Below are 16,394 nucleotides of genomic sequence, written 5' to 3' on the forward strand. Positions count from 1 at the left end.
CTGTGCCCCCCGGCAGCCCCTCCCGCCCGCCTATCACATGTAGGGCTTAATGGGCTTAAGAATTAGAGCAGCTGCTTGGTGCAGAATTTATTGACTGACTGTGCATAACGAGGGGAATTAAAATCCTAATTGGCTGAGCTGCTCCCCGTCACTTGGAGAATTTTTACTTTTCTCGGGGCTTGCTGATTTTATCTGGGCTCCTGGCCCCTTCCCTCCCTCCTGCCTTGCCCAGGTCCACAGCCTGCCCAGAGGATCAGAGAAGGGCTGTGCCTCTGGCCAGGCACTGCCCCCACCCCCGTGTCCCCTGTCACCTGCCCGGGACAAAGCTGGGGCGTTGCCCCACGTTCCTCCAGGCCATCCCTGCAGGGGCTCTGGGGGACGAGCACAGGGTGCAGCTCCTGGGAATTGGAGCCAGGCCTCTGCTCCAGGCTCTGCTGTGGCTCCCAGAGACCATGAGAGGCTTTTCCTCCTGCATCCCTTGCTCTTGGAGAGGCTGAATGGGCACGGAAATGGCCTCACTTAAGGCTATGTCTCATTACTACATTAAGTCAACAACCACTTGAGTATCCAAGGATTTTGATCAAAGCTAGATATTGAAAGGGGGACAAAGAGTGGCAAACTTATTTGACTTCCACTTGTTTCCAGAGCCTGTTGAGCACTCGGCTGTTCTCCTCACCAGCCTGAAGTGTGTTCCTGGGAGAGCAGCCGCCTGCTCCCTGCTCCTCTGTGGTCAGGAGAGAGGCTCCAGGCTGAGGGGAGGGAGGGCAGCCCCATCCCTGCCTGTGCCTCACCTCTGGCACCCAGGAGGGAGAGGTGAGGTGCCCCCCTGTGCTGTTCCTGGGGACAGGGACCCTCCGGAGTGACCGTCCTGCAGGACACCCTGTGAGCATGCACGGGGGACACACCTGTTGGCACAGGCACCACAAGCTGCTGGGAGCTCCAGTGTGGATGGTCCAAAAAAAGGCAAATCCAGATTCCTGGCTGCTGCCTGGGGTTCAGTCAGGTCTCTTTAATTCCCTTTTTCCGGTGTGAGGAACAAGCCAACAGCTGTCTGGCTTCTCCTCGCTGCCTGCAGTTTCCTCTTAAGATGTGAAGAGTAATTTCCAGTGCAAGCCTCAAACTGAGCCCAGTGCAGGCTCATTGAGGGACCTGCTTCGGGTGGGGTTTGCCACCAAAAGAACTTGGAATTTTTGGGTGTTGCCCTTGCTGTGCCCAGTTCCCCTGTCTCTAACACAGCCCCTGTTCTGCCTCCAGCAGCCTGGCGAGGCTGTGCTCCTGCAGGATGTCAGTGCAGCTCCGAGCACACCGAGCTGCCAGCACAGCAGCAAATGGTCTTTGGGGCTTTTTACATGGAAATCGATGGGAATTTCGGATTGTGGTGGAGGCAGGACCGAGGGGTTTTACTGCGGCTGAGCATGTCCTGGTCACCCCTGTCTCCTTAGTGCTCTGTGCCTAACGATGCTGCAGTAAAAATAAAAGTAATCTACAGTAAATGTATCCTAGGTCCCTATTTAATGATAAAAACCCCTCAGTGCAATGAAAATAAAGTGTTAGTGAGTCTCAGCAGTGTCTACAAAGAGGGTACTATCTCTTGGATTAATATTGAGTCCCCTCCAACAATTCTCAGTGTTATTTGCAGAGGGCTGGAAAACAGCAAGAGGAGCAGCAGCTTTCATGTGGTTTTTTTTCCTTGCAGGCACGTCTGGGCATCATCACTCTGAGCTGAATTAGACCTGTCTGAGCTTTCACTGTCCTGTCACAGAAGAGGCAAAGGAAGCAACAGGGCTCAGAGGTACTCCTGCTTTGCATTAAACCCCACTTTTGTTACCATGCTGGAAACCCTTTGGAAATATGAAAGCAGCAACCTGTTCTCGCTGTGGCTGAAAGGCCACTGAAAGGCAGAGAAACCCTGAGTTTAAGGGGGGACGTCATGGTGAAGGCAGAGTGCAGCATGGGAATCTGCATTCAGGAGGGAGGAAAATGAGGGATTTGGGCAGAGAATAACTGATAGGTGCTGTGAATTCATTAAAAATAGGCTATAAAAGATACACTACAAGGTTCTGGTGACAGACCAACAAAGCTTTTTCTTCCCCTTCATTGTTTCTACTGTCACAGGATCCTCACAATAGCAGATAGTTTAGCCTTGTACTCCACGGTTCATTATCTATTCTTCTATTTATTAATGCATTCTTGGGTCTTAGTGATGTGATAAACCATCCATGCTTTTCTTTTGTGGTTTAATAGGATTCTTCTAAAACCCCCTCCGTGTTTACATAACCTTGCAATTCACAGTTATCTATCATTTATTTCCTACTTTATGCACCCTCGGTGGAGCCGAGGGGCGTTGAGCCCACGGGCTATCTGGGGTTGTGCTCCTCGGAACAAAGGTTTCCACAAAAACCAGGGCTGTCCCTCTGCAAGGGAGAGAGGGAATCCAGGTTTGGTGGCACTGGGAGGACTCCTCCACCCCTCTACAAGCAGGTGGTCGGGGTTCGTGAGGGTCTCAGGAGGTCTCCCGTGCATCTCAGGCAAAGGGCTGGGGGGCTCCCATGGAGGGGCTGAGCTTGGCTCCAGTGGGCAATAACCAAGTGGGCGCTTTCTCTGGGAAAGGCTGGGGCTCCCTTCGAGGAGCTTGGCTGCTGGGATGATTTGCTGGTCAGCAGAGCTGGGGGAGAAACCCCTTTTTGGGCATGGGGGTGGCATCCAGAACTTTATTCATTAAACACCCTTTGGAGAAGGGAGCAGCGGCGTCACTGCTGGGCCGCTCTCCATCACAGGCAGAAAACCATCTAAATATGACACCAAACCTTTATTAACCATACCGGGAACTGGATGTGAGACCTCATTTATGATTTCATTCATAATCCCTTCAAAATGAGTTGGTACCAGTATGTGATAAGTGGATTATGTGTTAGGCCCAAGTAAAGCCAGACACAATTAGTGCTTTAATAAACCGGTTGTATGCATTACTAACAACTAAGTCATAAGGGAATTGGTGTATTTACAAACCCTAATTAGTAGTTTGTTACTGTGATACCAAATTTAAACAAATCTGTAGCATCACTGACCATCTGGGTTAGAAATCTCTGTTTTGAATTTAATTAGGAAATAGTTGTGACAGAAAATTGGTCCTTATTAGTTAGCTAACGATCAGCATTGCCCTAATTGAAATGAAGAACTGGCTGGCGGGTTTGTGAGATGTTTAGATACAAGCAGAGACAATCAAAAAATCTTCTCTCACTTAGGACTTTGTACGCTGTGATGATTGATTAAATAACATCCCCCTGATATTTTAGCAGCTGAAATGCAAATGACCCAGTTATGAGTGTGCATGATAAAAACCTGGCAATTAGGGTTGTGCATTTCTGGGTTTGCTTTAAAAAATGGTTGTGAGGGAGCTGGCCTGGGCTGGGCGGTGTGGATGCTCCCGGGGGCACTGGCTGTGCCTTCACCTTCCTCCCCCGTGCATCCTGAGGAAGGGCATCTCCCATCCCAGAGCAGAGCCGGGCTGCCATCGCTGGTGCTTTCTCAGGAGAGCAGCTTGGCACTGCCACAGCCCAGCCTAGCCCAGTTCTGGCAGCCCTGGGTTCTGGTGGGAGTTGGCTGTGTCCAAACCTGCAGGTCTGGCCTGTGCCAAGCGGGTTGTGGGTGTTCAGTGGCTGATCCGTGGGGGGGAATGAGACCCAGCTCGTTTCCTGGGAGCACCCCCAGGGCAGAAGTGAGCATCTCAACCTTGCCACCAAAATACAGACAGTCCCTTTAAAACACAGGCTGTGGTTCTTAATGAATTTGCACTTCCTCCTTTTATGGTTCTCCACAGGACTAGGGATGTTAGGATTCCTGGTTTGCTTTCCAGATGAAAGGAAACACACATTGGCAATAACACACAGCCCAGTGCTGCTGTTGGAGCAGCACTGGATACCAAGGAACCCTTTCTGTCTTGGAACAGACAATGAAGTTTCTGTAGGGGCTTTAAATCACTTAATGTTGAAAGGAATTCCCCGACGGCTTCATCAGTCACTGTGTAAGATTGTTAGAGATCTCCACCAGCTAATAAATTTGATTTGGGGGTTGTTTCGCTGGCATTTGCACAAACCCTCCGAGAACTATAGTTACTGTATTCCCATACAGTATCTGAATTCCGAATTGAAATGCCTGTTCCCCTCTCCTCTGGGAGGGGAAATAAACCTTTGCCATAGAATATGAATGTTGGTTGTTTTTCTTTGTAAGCCGGTGCATTATTGTTTGAGGAGATATAGTGTTTGACAAAACCATTTATTTTGCTTCAAATATTTTATTGAGTAATAAAACTCGTTTACACTGCTGCCACATGTGGGGATTTGTGCCTGTTAGGATGTAAGGGAGGTGAGTGAAGGAATGGAAGCCTTGCCATGTGTCCCTGGATGCTGCTGGTCCCTGCCCTTCTCTGTGAGGCTGTGCCTGGGGAGCTGTGCAAGGCAGGGAGTGCAGAGGGGCTGTGCTGAGCCCCCCAGCCCTCACTGCCTCACCCACGGAGCATCCTGCAGGCTCAGGCAGAAGTGCTGAAACATAAAGGCCATGTTGTTTCCTGGGCTGAGTGGGTTTTTTCCTACCCGGCACTCACAAGTTTATCATGAATGACCCCTTTTCATGGATGTTCCCATTCTGAATGGGAGAGAAGCAGTGTTTGAGTCTAGAAAAATCCCCTGTAAGCAGAGCCAACTGCAGCTGAAGGAGGGTGTGAGCCAGGAGCCCTTGTCCATGGGCCAGGGCCGAGGGGGCTCCGATGGCAGGGCCAGACGTGCAGGGCACGGACGGTCTCTCTGGATGGAAACCCTCTGCTTTCCCTCACTGGGCTCTCAGGAGCTGGGCTGGGGTTCAGCAAGGCTTGCTTCCAGCCCTGTTGTGTTTTGCTCTTTCCTTGGGCTCCCTCTCCTGCCTTGGCATCTCTCCTCTGTGAGATGGGGCCAGTGGGGACAGGCTTGGGGACATGATGCCCTGGGAGCTGTATGGAGCATCCCAGGTAGGAAGGGATTTGCCCAAGGGGAAGCCAGCAAACCCTGGCTTTTGATTTTTGCAGTGTTTTGCTGCTTTATCTCTGTTTTACATAAAGATGTTCTCTTGAAGGGATCATGGTGAGTAGGAAGGGTTGAGTTCCCTGGTTTTAATGCGATTGGAACTGTCCTCTCCTTGAGTCGCCCGTGGGAAGCCACGAGAGGGTCCATACAGGTGTGCTGCCAGGCCCCTGCACCTCAGGGTCAGGTGCTGCTCCCACAGCTCCTCTCGGGGAGCAGTGACAGCCCCCCCTCCCTGGGCTGGCAGGGCCAGCTCGTCCTTCACCCACCACCGGCTCGGGAGTGACACTGATGGTCTCCAGTGAGGAGCCCTCCCGTCCACCCCCCGCAAGCAGGATGACAGCTGCCATGAAGCTTTTTGAGGGGGGATAGGGTTTAATGCCCTGGAAAATCCGGGACCCCGTGGAGCATGCAGAGGATTCGCAAATGGGGCGCGTGGCAGGCGCGTGTCATCCGCAGGGTGCGTCTGGAGCGTTGGCTGTGCAGAGCAGCACGTGGGGCTGACATTTCCTCCAGACCTGGGTCTCATTCCCTGATAATGTGACGTGTCCTTGTCCTGCACAGTGTCCCTTGTGCCATTTACTTCAGAGAGCTGCACCCAGGCACTCTGGGTAGTGCAGGTGTTTCTCTGACGATGCTGAGGCCAAGCCACAAATGTTGCTCACCCAATTTCAGTGTTTGTTGTGTACATTCAACACCACTTTCAGCTCACCCCGGAACCACTGTTTCTTTCAGCCTGCTTTCAGTCGTTATGGGGCCCGGGGGCCTCCAGGCAGGCATTTCCCATCACTCCAATGCTGGGACGTGCTCCTTCTTTCCTGAAAAGGTACCACAGGTTTTGGGTGCCTGGTGGGAGTTACCTTGAGCATGAGTGGGAGGCCTGTCACACCTGCATGTTCAGTATTTGCAGGGCTGTTCTTTTTCCTAGACTTTGCTACCAAAACCAGCACATGAGGTTGTTTGTAGATGGGTTTTGGATATTTATTTTGTGCTTTATTAGCCTGGAGTGAGTATTTGTCTGCAGGCCGCATTACCTGTAGGAAACGGTCTAGGATGCACAAATATGAGGAAAACAGGGGATGCCACCTGGGCAGCAGTTGTCCTTTTGGGAGGGATTTTGGTCTTGTTTTAAGAAGATTTATCTAAAGGGGAGGTTTGAAATTGTGTCCTTGGTTGGCACCCTGAGCCACGTAGTTCACCTCTGTATCCGTCTGCCTGGCAGGGGTGGCTGGAGACACACCCTGGTGCTTTGAGGGGTCTTGGCCACCACCAAGTTTGTCACCAGCTCTCCTGGGAGATGGATGAAGACACTGCTTTCCCATGGCTTGTCATTAGTCCTCGCTCTGGAAAGGCTTAGCAATTCCTACCCGGTAAATTATGTGCCATTCCTCAAAAAAGTGAATTAAATAAATGGGACTAGAGCATGTCTTTTTTGCCCTGAGCTTTAACGTATTGATTTGGACATATTTCCAGGCCGGGAGTAATCAATTCTCGGGCAGAATAAAATAATTTCAGGCAAACTCTTCGAGCGACTTGTCATTAATTTGCCTTTTGCCGGCGCTCGTTGGGGCCGGGAGGGATGCGCTCGGCATCCTCGGGAGCGGGGCCCTGGGGATCTCCTGGGGCTGCCGGGAGGGAGGGAGGGGGCCGCCGGGGCTAATGAATGCGCCGTGTTTGCTCATCTTTACAGAGTCACTTATTACTGCTAATTGGGAGGGACAGTTCAAACAGGCACAGAGGAGCAGTTGTTGTGGGAGCGTGACTTGGGTTCCAAGGAGCGGCCGGGAAGGACGGCGCTGCCCGGCCCGGCCCCCCGCGCCCGGCCGCATCCTGCCTTTGTCGGGGACCCCCTCTGGAGCCGGCGGGCCCGAGGAATCCGGGCAGGACGAGGCGTCCCGGGGCGCCGCAGGCAGACGTGCAGCTGCCCGGGACGCCGGGGAAGTCACCAGCTGACGGAAGGGGTGGGCTCCCGGCTCCGCACACGGGGTCAGGGATGTGCTCCGCATTAATGCGCCCTGCAGCGCCCGGGCTGCTGCTCCTGGAGAGCCTCTTGGATCTGGGGGGGTGGCATGCTGCCGTCGGGAGTGTGTCGTGCTTTCTTTTGGGGATACTGGGAAGGGCAAAACACACTCCTGCCTGCCTTTCCTGGACAGAGATCTCCCCTCCAAGCATAGACGTATCTCATCTTTCTCAGTTATTTTTGTGTTCAAGTGTTCTCATCCAAGCTCATATTCTTTCATTTATTGCTGCTTTCCCTAATTAAAACCTTTTGGATTATTCCCCTGCACGCCGAGCACTCCTTGCAGCTGGGTACCAATTCCATTTCCATGGCAGGGTTGACCCGTTACACTCATTTTTAAGAGATTTTTTTAATGTTACTTGGGGAAAACAGCTAAGCATAAATGTTTTGGAAATAGGAGGAAGATGGGCTTTGTTTCTCAGACACACTTTGGGTTTGTAGTGCTGAGCAGCAAAGGAGAGTGGGCTCGGGGAGGCAGGCCTGTGGCAGTGCTGAGGGGCCATGTGGGAGGGCAGGAGGGCTCTGCCCCTCTGTCCTTCCCAGGGTCAGGTCCAGGGCTGCTGTGTCCCTGCAGGCTCAGCGTGTGCCCAAACGTGTGCTGGAGCAGATGGGGTGCCCCGGGTGGACTCAGGGCTGCTGCTGCTGGGAGGAGGGCCAGGATGGAGCTACTGCCCTGTTTTGAGAAATAGGGTCTGATTTGAGCCTGCATTTCCATTTCTGCCTCTCCTTTTCTAATATAAAAAGGAAGGCTACCAAAGTGAAAACAAAAGGCTTGGTTTCTCTTTGGATGAGTAATTCCTCTCCCTTTTAAAAGAAAAAAACAAACCCAAACCTTCACATCTCCTGTTTGTGATGCAGGAAGATGGAGATTATGTGCATCTGCAGCCTGACTGTAAATATGCTCCAAAGGCGTACTGTGCACACGTTGTCCCTGAAGAGGATAAACCTAAGGAAACAATCTTAATCTCAGAAGTTCGCATCCACCCACTAAAGCCCCGGCAGAAAATGCTCCATGTGTGTCTCGAATCCCGAGCGCTGCTCGAGAGGCGTGTGAGCCCCAGCCCTGAGCACGACAGCCAACAAGAGGCATTTTTTTCCTTTTGCGTGTGTGGCGAAGATAAATCGAGTTTGTTTTGCAGCCCATTCTGCTTTAGGTTTCCTGTGTCATAACTGAATGAATTTGTTGTTCATTGATACCTTAATATATAGGTTGTTGGGGAGGTTGGTTTTTTTTTCGAGGAGGAAAACAATGTCCCCTTCACTCGTGCCTGAATGGATTCATTTATCCTCCGTACCCTCCGGAAGTCATTTATTTCTCCCCGCGACAGCTGCAGGGTCTGTTTGTGTAGGAGGGTTGCGGGTGCTTGGCAAGGCCCCGGCCCTTCCTGCTGCCCGTGCCCAGCGCCGGCTGCTCCTCGGAGGTGCCTTGGGAAGGGCTTGGAAAGAACTGTGCTTTGCCCCTCAGGAATGGCTCTGCTCTGCTCTCCTCGGGGATGCTCCTGGGCATTCCTGTCAGTCCCTCTCTGTGTACCGTGAGCCACTGGCAAGTCCTAATCAGCAGCAGTTTAATTAACATACATGCCTTCACAGAGGTTGTTCTTCACTGTAACTTAGCAGTAACTAAGGGCTGTGTGGTGGGAACATGGGATATTTTCCCTTCATTAAAGAAGGAAGGGAATTGCTCACTGAGGAGAGGTCAGTGTTGGTCTCCTGCACAGTGAAGGCAGAGACTTCTGGGTATTCCAATGGCCAAAATAAAAATATCCCATGCTTCCCCCAAAACACTTCCAAGCAGCCTAGAGCCATTTCCTGAGAGAAATCCTGTACGTTTGCAGGCTCGGAGGTGCCATGCCCTGTGAGTTATCCTCTGTAAACCTGGAAACAGCTGTTGGACCTGGTGTAGAAATGGGAGAGGGAGGAACTCGTGCTGCTGTTGTGTCGATGTGGGGACACATCCTCTGGCCTCCTCAGGCATGTCAGAAGTGTCTCTTAGCGTCACTCCTGGGCTTCCACAGCTCGGGGAAGAGAGGCTGAACGAGCATTAAAGGGAGTGAAGGAGTAACCCCTCGATAGAGGTGAGAGACACCAAGCTGTGGATCCATAGTCAGCAAAGCTGTAATATCCACTGCCCTGGAGATGCTCCCCCAGGCTCTGCCACCAGAGCAACGTGCCTCGGCACGGGTTTGACTTCCCAGATCCCTGTGGAACAAGTGTGTGCTCAGTGTCAAACTGCATTGAGACTTCATTCCTCCCACAGTAAAAGGTTGCAGATCACCCATGGTCCAGCCAGAATCTCCTCCTTTCCCACTGCGCCTTGTCCCTTGGCACCTGGAAGAAAACCCGGCTGTGGAGGTTTGGGGTTGTGTTCCCAAATTCAGTCAGTTCACCTCCTGTTGTTGTCCCCACCTGTCAGGGGTCAGGGGGCAGCACCACCTCCCTCCCCAGGCAGGGCTCTGGGCTCCTGCTGCCCTTGGGGACCAGAGCCAGGACACTCTTCCCTGTGGGCAGAGCGGCTCCATCGCAGCTCATCCGGTCGGCTCCTCAGGAGGGTGCATGGTCTGCTCACGGCTGCTGCTCTCCACCGGTGCTGCTCTCCACGGATGCTGGCTCTCCATGGATGCTGGCTCTCCATGGATGCTGGCTCTCCGTGGATGCTGGCTCTCCGTGGGTGGGAAGGAAGGATGGAGCAGCTCCCTGGGCTCGGCTCAGGCTGTTCTCCTCTGTCATCCCCAGGCTGGAAAGGCAGCGGCACTGACCAGCTGTGCTAATCAGACATAATGTGCAGCTTAGCAGAACTTCTCCATTAAAAGGTTTTGGGAATAATGTATAAAATGAATGGTTGGGGCGGCGGGGAGGGAGGGGAGCCCCAGCACCAAGCGCACAGTCACGCTGCGCCCAAACCTGGAGCTGGGAATTGGGTTTGATTTTTTTTTTTTATTATTTAAAATTCAAATGTCTGATGTTCTTAAATTGAACAAATGATATTTTAAAAAAATATATCAGGCTCCAACATCTGCAGATTATGATTTGCATTTTGAAATTGGCTGCTTGAATTGAACAAGGATGAATACTGTCACTCTTCTTTCATTCGCTCCGTTTATTTAATGAAATGCTAGAGGTCAACCCTTTGTCCTTAAATTAGTTACTATAAAAATCTTTTTGTACTTTTCTGCTTGTTATGATGTCTTCTAAGCAGAAGAAAAGGTTGCCATTAATTATGTCTTTGTTGAATATGGATATCTATTCAGAGTTAGTTAAACAGTTTCAAACAAAATTAGCATCGAGCAACTCGAAGGCCAGCTTTAGGTTGGTTATCAAGAATTTTTTGCTAAGAGAATGCTCTCCTGCAAGTGTGCATTATCTAATATATTCAGCTTTCAGTTGCTAATTTTTTTTCCAGATGAAGATGGGCTTAATTGAGGTTGTGCTTTTAAGTTTGTAGAGCTCTTCAGCATCTCATACAAAAGCATCTAGAGGCTTTTCATTTGTCTTGAGTATGTTTTAGATGTACAAATATTATTTACTTTAAACTCTAAATCAAAAGGCACACTGTAACTATTTTAAATAAAACATTATTCTCTGCTGAAATATATATAAATTCAAAGGGGAGCTTTTTTTCATTATCACTTAATTTATGTGAAAGAGCTGCTATTAACAAATTTTAGGATAATATTGCAGTAGCAGTTTAGTCGCTGGTCTCAAACAGGCATTTAGTCATGTAATTTCCTTGTCAGAGATAGAGGCTGTGAATTACGGGAAAGATCCAGCTCCAGTTTCATGTGTGACTCGGAGCTGAGTGCCTTTGGAGCGGGGCTTTGGAGATTACACGGCGCTCCTTGTTGGGAAAGTCGCAGTGTGCCGATAAAGCGCAGTTTTTCGGGAATAGCCACTCTGGGTGGGTGGCTGCCTCTCTGGGGAGGGGGTTTGGGCTGCTTTATTTTCCAGTGTCAGCTGGTGCCACCCACAGTTCCCAGGACAGCTCCTGGTGGCTTTCGGGGGGGTGACAAGGGAGGGTGGTCCCCAAAATCCCTGAGCCAGGGATGCCCCACACCAGGGAAGGGACACACTGCTCTCTGCCCTCACTGTGCCCCAGGGACTGGACAAAAAATCCATTCTTGATCCCAGAAATGTTTCTTAACAGACCTAATAAAGCAAAGCACCTACACTGTGTATGGGGGGGGGAACACCCACATTTTGGGGGCTGTGTGGCCTGGGCAGTGCAGAGGGGCCATTGCCAGCCCTGGGTGATCCAGCCCCGAGCCAGACAACAACAGGCAGGGGAGCTGGGAACAGAGAGAGGAGAAAAAGCTGGGAGCAAAAAAAGAAAAAGATAATTAGGAAAAGTAATAGAAAATATAAACGTGGAAGCAGAGGATTAGTCCCAGTCATTGGAAATGCAAATGATCTCTGTGCTCGCTCCCAACATCTTTTTTCTAAGCTTGTGTTTCAGAAAGGATTTTTCTCTCATTTTGTTTTTTCCCCCCTTTTCCTCCTCCTTAGACCAGGAGCGCTGCTTTCCCAGCAGCATTAAATATTCCCTGAGCCGAGACACTAACCTTGTAATGCTTTTAGGTATAATATACAGATTTTTTTCATTTTAAATGCTAGCTCATAATGACATTGTGGAGTAGGGATCCCGAGTCAGCCTTATTATCATGGTGTCTCCTTGAGCTGAACCTCTGAGAAATGTGAAGGGGAGACCTTTTGGAATGAACAAATCCTTTAGCTGCCTATAATTATTTATTAAAATAGGCGACTGGGATAAAGGCCGGGGAGGGGGAGGGAGGAGCAGCATTCCTTTCCCTGTCCGTCCCTCCGTGCAGGCACACGAAGATACAGCAAAGCCAGTGCCGTGGCCAAGCTTGTACTTTAGAAATATAGAGTAATGGATGTGCAGGCAGGAAAGATAAACCATGCCCAGGTGACACGTGTTTTTATGAACCGAAGGGAGAAGGCAGTGTCCTGCCCACTCGGAGCATCCCGCAGCTGCTGGGGGTCTCCTGGCAGTGCTGAGGAGGCTTGGGAGGAATGTGGGGATGGACCTGTGCTTAGGGCTCCGGGGGAGAAGGAAAATAAGAATGGGAGCAATGTTTTCCCACTGTGAGTGGTGAAAGAGAAACCATCCTGCTGCAATAGCTGGGTAAAAGAAAGAGGGGGAAAAGGGAAACAAAAAAACCCACAAACAAAACCCAACAAACGGAAAAACAAACAAACCCCAAACCAAACAACCAAACAAAAACCAGGCAAAACAGAAACTCCCCAAACCACCGAGCAAACCTCGCTGGGATTTCATGGAATGCTCACGCAGTCCAACTCCGGTAAGCAGCCTCAGCAGCCCGGGAGCGTCGCGCTGCCGAGTGCGGCAGCGGCACCGGAACCCTTCCCTACGCCGGGAGAAATTTTATAAACTTCAGCTATTTAAAAAAAAAAAAAAAAATATTTGGGGTCAATTTTCCACTTGGGCCTGTAGCTCTTGAACAAGTACTTTTAAGGTTCCTTCTAACATACAGGATTTATCTGCAGCTCTGTGAAGGGCTTTGACATTTAATCCAGCGCTGAAGTAGTAATTTGTTGCCGGCGCTTCCTACCAGGCTTTTCTTTTAACTTTCCCGGGACCGGGCCCTTTGTGCCGGCTGCTAATCTGCGCCTCACAATGCCGGGGCACCTCGGGCTGCACCTCCGCTGTCCTCCCCGGCCGAGGAAGGGGACGTGGTGAGTGCCTGAGGATGGGAGCTGGTCGGGGGGCCGGGGGGCTGCACCCACCGGCGGCGCGGGAGCCCCGGCACGGCGCGATCCCATCGCTCGGCTGGTCCGGTCCCGGCTTGTTGGGAGCCGGGCTTTCTCCACGTGTGTGCACCGAGCCGTCGGTGCACGGAATTCATAGGAGCTCCCGTGGCTTTTCTGCAAAGCCTCTAATTTATTTTTTTTTTTAGTCCACTTGCATAATGGTTTTTTTAAAATCAGTTTTAAAGTTCCTCTTACGCTGGGAATAGTGTGTTTGGTTTGGTTTTTTTCCTGGAGGACACGGTGCTATAGGCTGTCCACATATATTCTACCAGTTTTTAGAGAGAGGAAAAAATCAGGGTAGAGGAAAAGAACCTTGTACAAGTCTTCATTTTAATTGAAGTGTACATAGTTTTTAGAATAATTTTTAGAGTGAGAGTTTTTGCCTTGCAGATATAAAAATAGTATTTTTTGATCCCAGGTGATGAATGAATATTTTATTCCAGATACAAAACCATCTTGGGGATACGTTTGGACATAGTAGAAGCATGTGAAATAGTGCCCGACAACTATGAAATAGTCTCTCATAAATAAAGATACCAAAGCCACAATATTAAAAATGGGAGCAGCTCTGCCCGCCTCCCTTTTATCACAACATTTCCAAACTCGACTGATATTACAGGAGGCCTTTTGGCGATGGCTCAGGCAAGAAATGTTGCTGTATTTACATGAATTATGTCCGCACATTGTACTTTGTCTGGGGTCTCTTTTCTGCATTGGGTAAATGTTAATGTCCAGCAGCAACTTCTGCTTCTCTTAAGGCGCTGCTAAAAAACCTGCTTTTGGGAGCTCTGTGCCCCCAGATCTGAGCAGGGACAGCCCCCCTTTCCCTGGCAGCCGCCACGGCACGGGCATTCCTGACTTAGAGCCCGAACCAGACGGCTCCAAACGGACGAGCCGCAGCCCAGGAATCCTTGTGAGCCGTAAAGAGGGGAACCCGCAGGTACAGCAGCACGTGGGGAGCTTTATGGGCATGATTTAGTGAATATGAGAACATATTTTGTGCTCCATTGTTTAGACTCAAGAAGGCATAAAATCTTTAACATCTATTTATCATGTAGCTATTTTAATGTAAACATTTGTCTATTTGGATGAAGTGTTTTCATTATTAAGCTAATTTCCACATGTTTCAGATAGACTGATGAGTTGGAAGCAGAGCACTTGCTGATGAGAAACGAAATTCGGCCGCGGCTCAGCCTGCTGTCAGATACATCTTCATTAGTTTTTGTCATTCACTGATGGCAAATGCTCTATAAATGAGATGACGATCAGGTCCGCCTTGATAACTTGCCTTATCTCATTAGTTTTCACATCAAAGTTAATCAGCAATGTGAATTGTAATTGCTGGAAGAGACAATGCAATAGATCACTCGGCCTTTTTTTTCTGCGTGGCATCTTGAAACATCAGCAGGCTGGTGTGAGTAGATAGGCTCCGAAGGAAAATGATGTGGAAAGCATAATAAGCAAGCTGCTCGGAATTAATGAGCTTACCCAATAAGAAAAGAATAACCAATCAATGTGAGCTGGGCAAATATAATTTAGGAATAATTGCTTGATTGGTTGTCTATAGTAGGCTGATTTGACCACACACAAGGATTAAGAATTAAGATGTCAAGGCAAAAAATAATTTGGCAACTGAGGGCATGTAATTTTTTGTTCCCCTCCCTTTATGACTGAAAGCGATGGCTGTTTGATATGTTATTCCCCGGGAATGAAAACATTAGACGGGCGCGCGCTGGTGGGTGGGGTTTTTTCCCTCTCCTTTATGCTCCTTTTATCATACAAGGTCTTTCAAACCTCCGTGGGGATATTGCAGTACGGGACATTAAAAAAGGAATGGGGAGGGGGGGAATAAAACTAAAAAAAAAAAAACCCAACCCCAGCCGTGCTGGTTGGTGAGCTCTGCGTGGCGAGGAGCTGTGGGCTGGCAGGGGCTGTGCACAACGCGCTGTGCCGGGTGTTTGCAGAGCCCGGCCGTGCCCAGCTCCAAATCCGAAACGCAATTCCTGCGCTACGCACGCTTTCCATAGAATTTTCCCCACAGCCACTGGCCAATTAGTAAAGAACCCTTATATTCTTCTATCTAAACTATAGGGAAGGTTCAGCCAGAAGGTAAATTTGCTTTGATCTACATTACACCTAATTGAGTCACCACCAATGTCTCTATCCCAACATCAAGAAATGTGAAAATGTTAGATTATTTCACTGGGGATTAAACCTAATTTTCGCGTGTTCTGCATTAACCTATTAGGCTGACTCATCTGCATTGCTAATGCGGCTCAGGCAGCTGTCACTGCTAAAGAAAAACATGATCATGCAATCCTTGAATGAATGATTCCAGCTCTGATTAGTGTTAGTGAAGTTAGCTGAGCCCTGGTGATAAGGCAGGAAAATTCCCAGGTTGCCAATAGCTTTGAAAATTATCAGACTCTGGGCAAAATGTAGCTGGCGGCGCGCGGGGCCTCCCTCGGAAGGCGGCATTATTTAAGGCTGTCTCTTCGGGTGCTCGCAGGAACGCGGCTGCTGCTTCCGAGGGGCTGGTGCCAGGGGTACGGATTAAAATGCTAATGGGGAGCGACCTGAGCGCGCCCGCCAGGGACAGCCGGAGGTTCTTCCCTGCCCGTTTCCAGACGGGAGCGGCGGCCATGCCGGAGCAGCTCCGGCCGGGAGAAGGGGCTCGCGGGGGCCAGCGAGGACCACGGCCCACGGCTGGGCTCCACTCTTTGTTCACCGCCGTCAGCTCCAGCCATTCCTGCTTTCTTTCTATCTGTCAAATTTAAATAGGGGAAAAAAAAAAAAAGAAGCAACAATGACCCATCCCCTTGAGATGGGAAAAATTTAGGAGTGAGTTATCCCCGAGCAATAGAGCCAGGAGCCAATTTAATCCGATTAGTGCCTGCCGACAATGGATGCTCCTCGCCCATTGTGGACAGAAGCTTTCACTTTATTTGTTTCTATTAGCCAAGAATCCCAGATATCAGAAAAGTGGAATTTTGCCCCGACAATCAACGAAAAAACAAATCGAGAAAAATAGTCTTAAGTGTCAATATTGATCTTTTGGCCTTGACTCTGTGTGGAGAGGACTTGTTGAGTGCCCAAAGTTTGCAGCTCCCATCCCTGCCTGCTCTTGGTGCTCCCAGTCGTAGGGAGTGGTGGCAGCTCTTCCCGTCGGGATGGTGGGTGCGGAAGGCAGGGGCTGCCGAGGCAGAGCAGGGGGGTTTCACTGGGAAAAGACTCGTAGTTGTCGCCCAGACAGCAGCACTGATAGCAAATGTAATGATAGCCTCCTTCCCATCACATTTCATAGGAAGAAACTCCGAGTTTTCATGTACTTGGAATGCATTCTCCTGTATCCCAGCCCAGCATGGCACTGATATCCGTGACTGCCACAGCATCACTGAGCTCCTCTCCCTCCCTGTGTGACTGTGGCATCCCCTAGGTGAGGACAGGCCAGACCTGGGCTCCGTGTGGTGCTGCTGGAGTGGCGCCAGGCAGGGAAGGGCAGGATGGAGGTGGAGACCAAGATTTACAGACCT

General features: G+C 50.1%; 1 long non-coding RNA gene across 5 annotated transcripts in view; it reads left to right on the top strand.

Moving 5' to 3' along the window:
• Nucleotides 1–16,394, top strand: part of LOC127473395 (uncharacterized) — a 68,693-nt gene that overhangs the window by 27,252 nt on the left and 25,047 nt on the right. For all 5 annotated transcript variants that reach the window (XR_007905437.1, XR_007905438.1, XR_007905439.1 and 2 more), the window contains exon 3: nt 1,697–1,792. This is a non-coding gene — a long non-coding RNA (uncharacterized LOC127473395). The remainder of the gene's footprint in view (nt 1–1,696; nt 1,793–16,394) is intronic.

The sequence above is a fragment of the Manacus candei genome, unplaced genomic scaffold, assembly GCF_025592945.1.
Source record: "Manacus candei isolate 608988 ecotype Guabito, Panama unplaced genomic scaffold, ASM2559294v1 h1tg000035l, whole genome shotgun sequence".
Lineage (NCBI taxonomy): Eukaryota > Metazoa > Chordata > Aves > Passeriformes > Pipridae > Manacus > Manacus candei.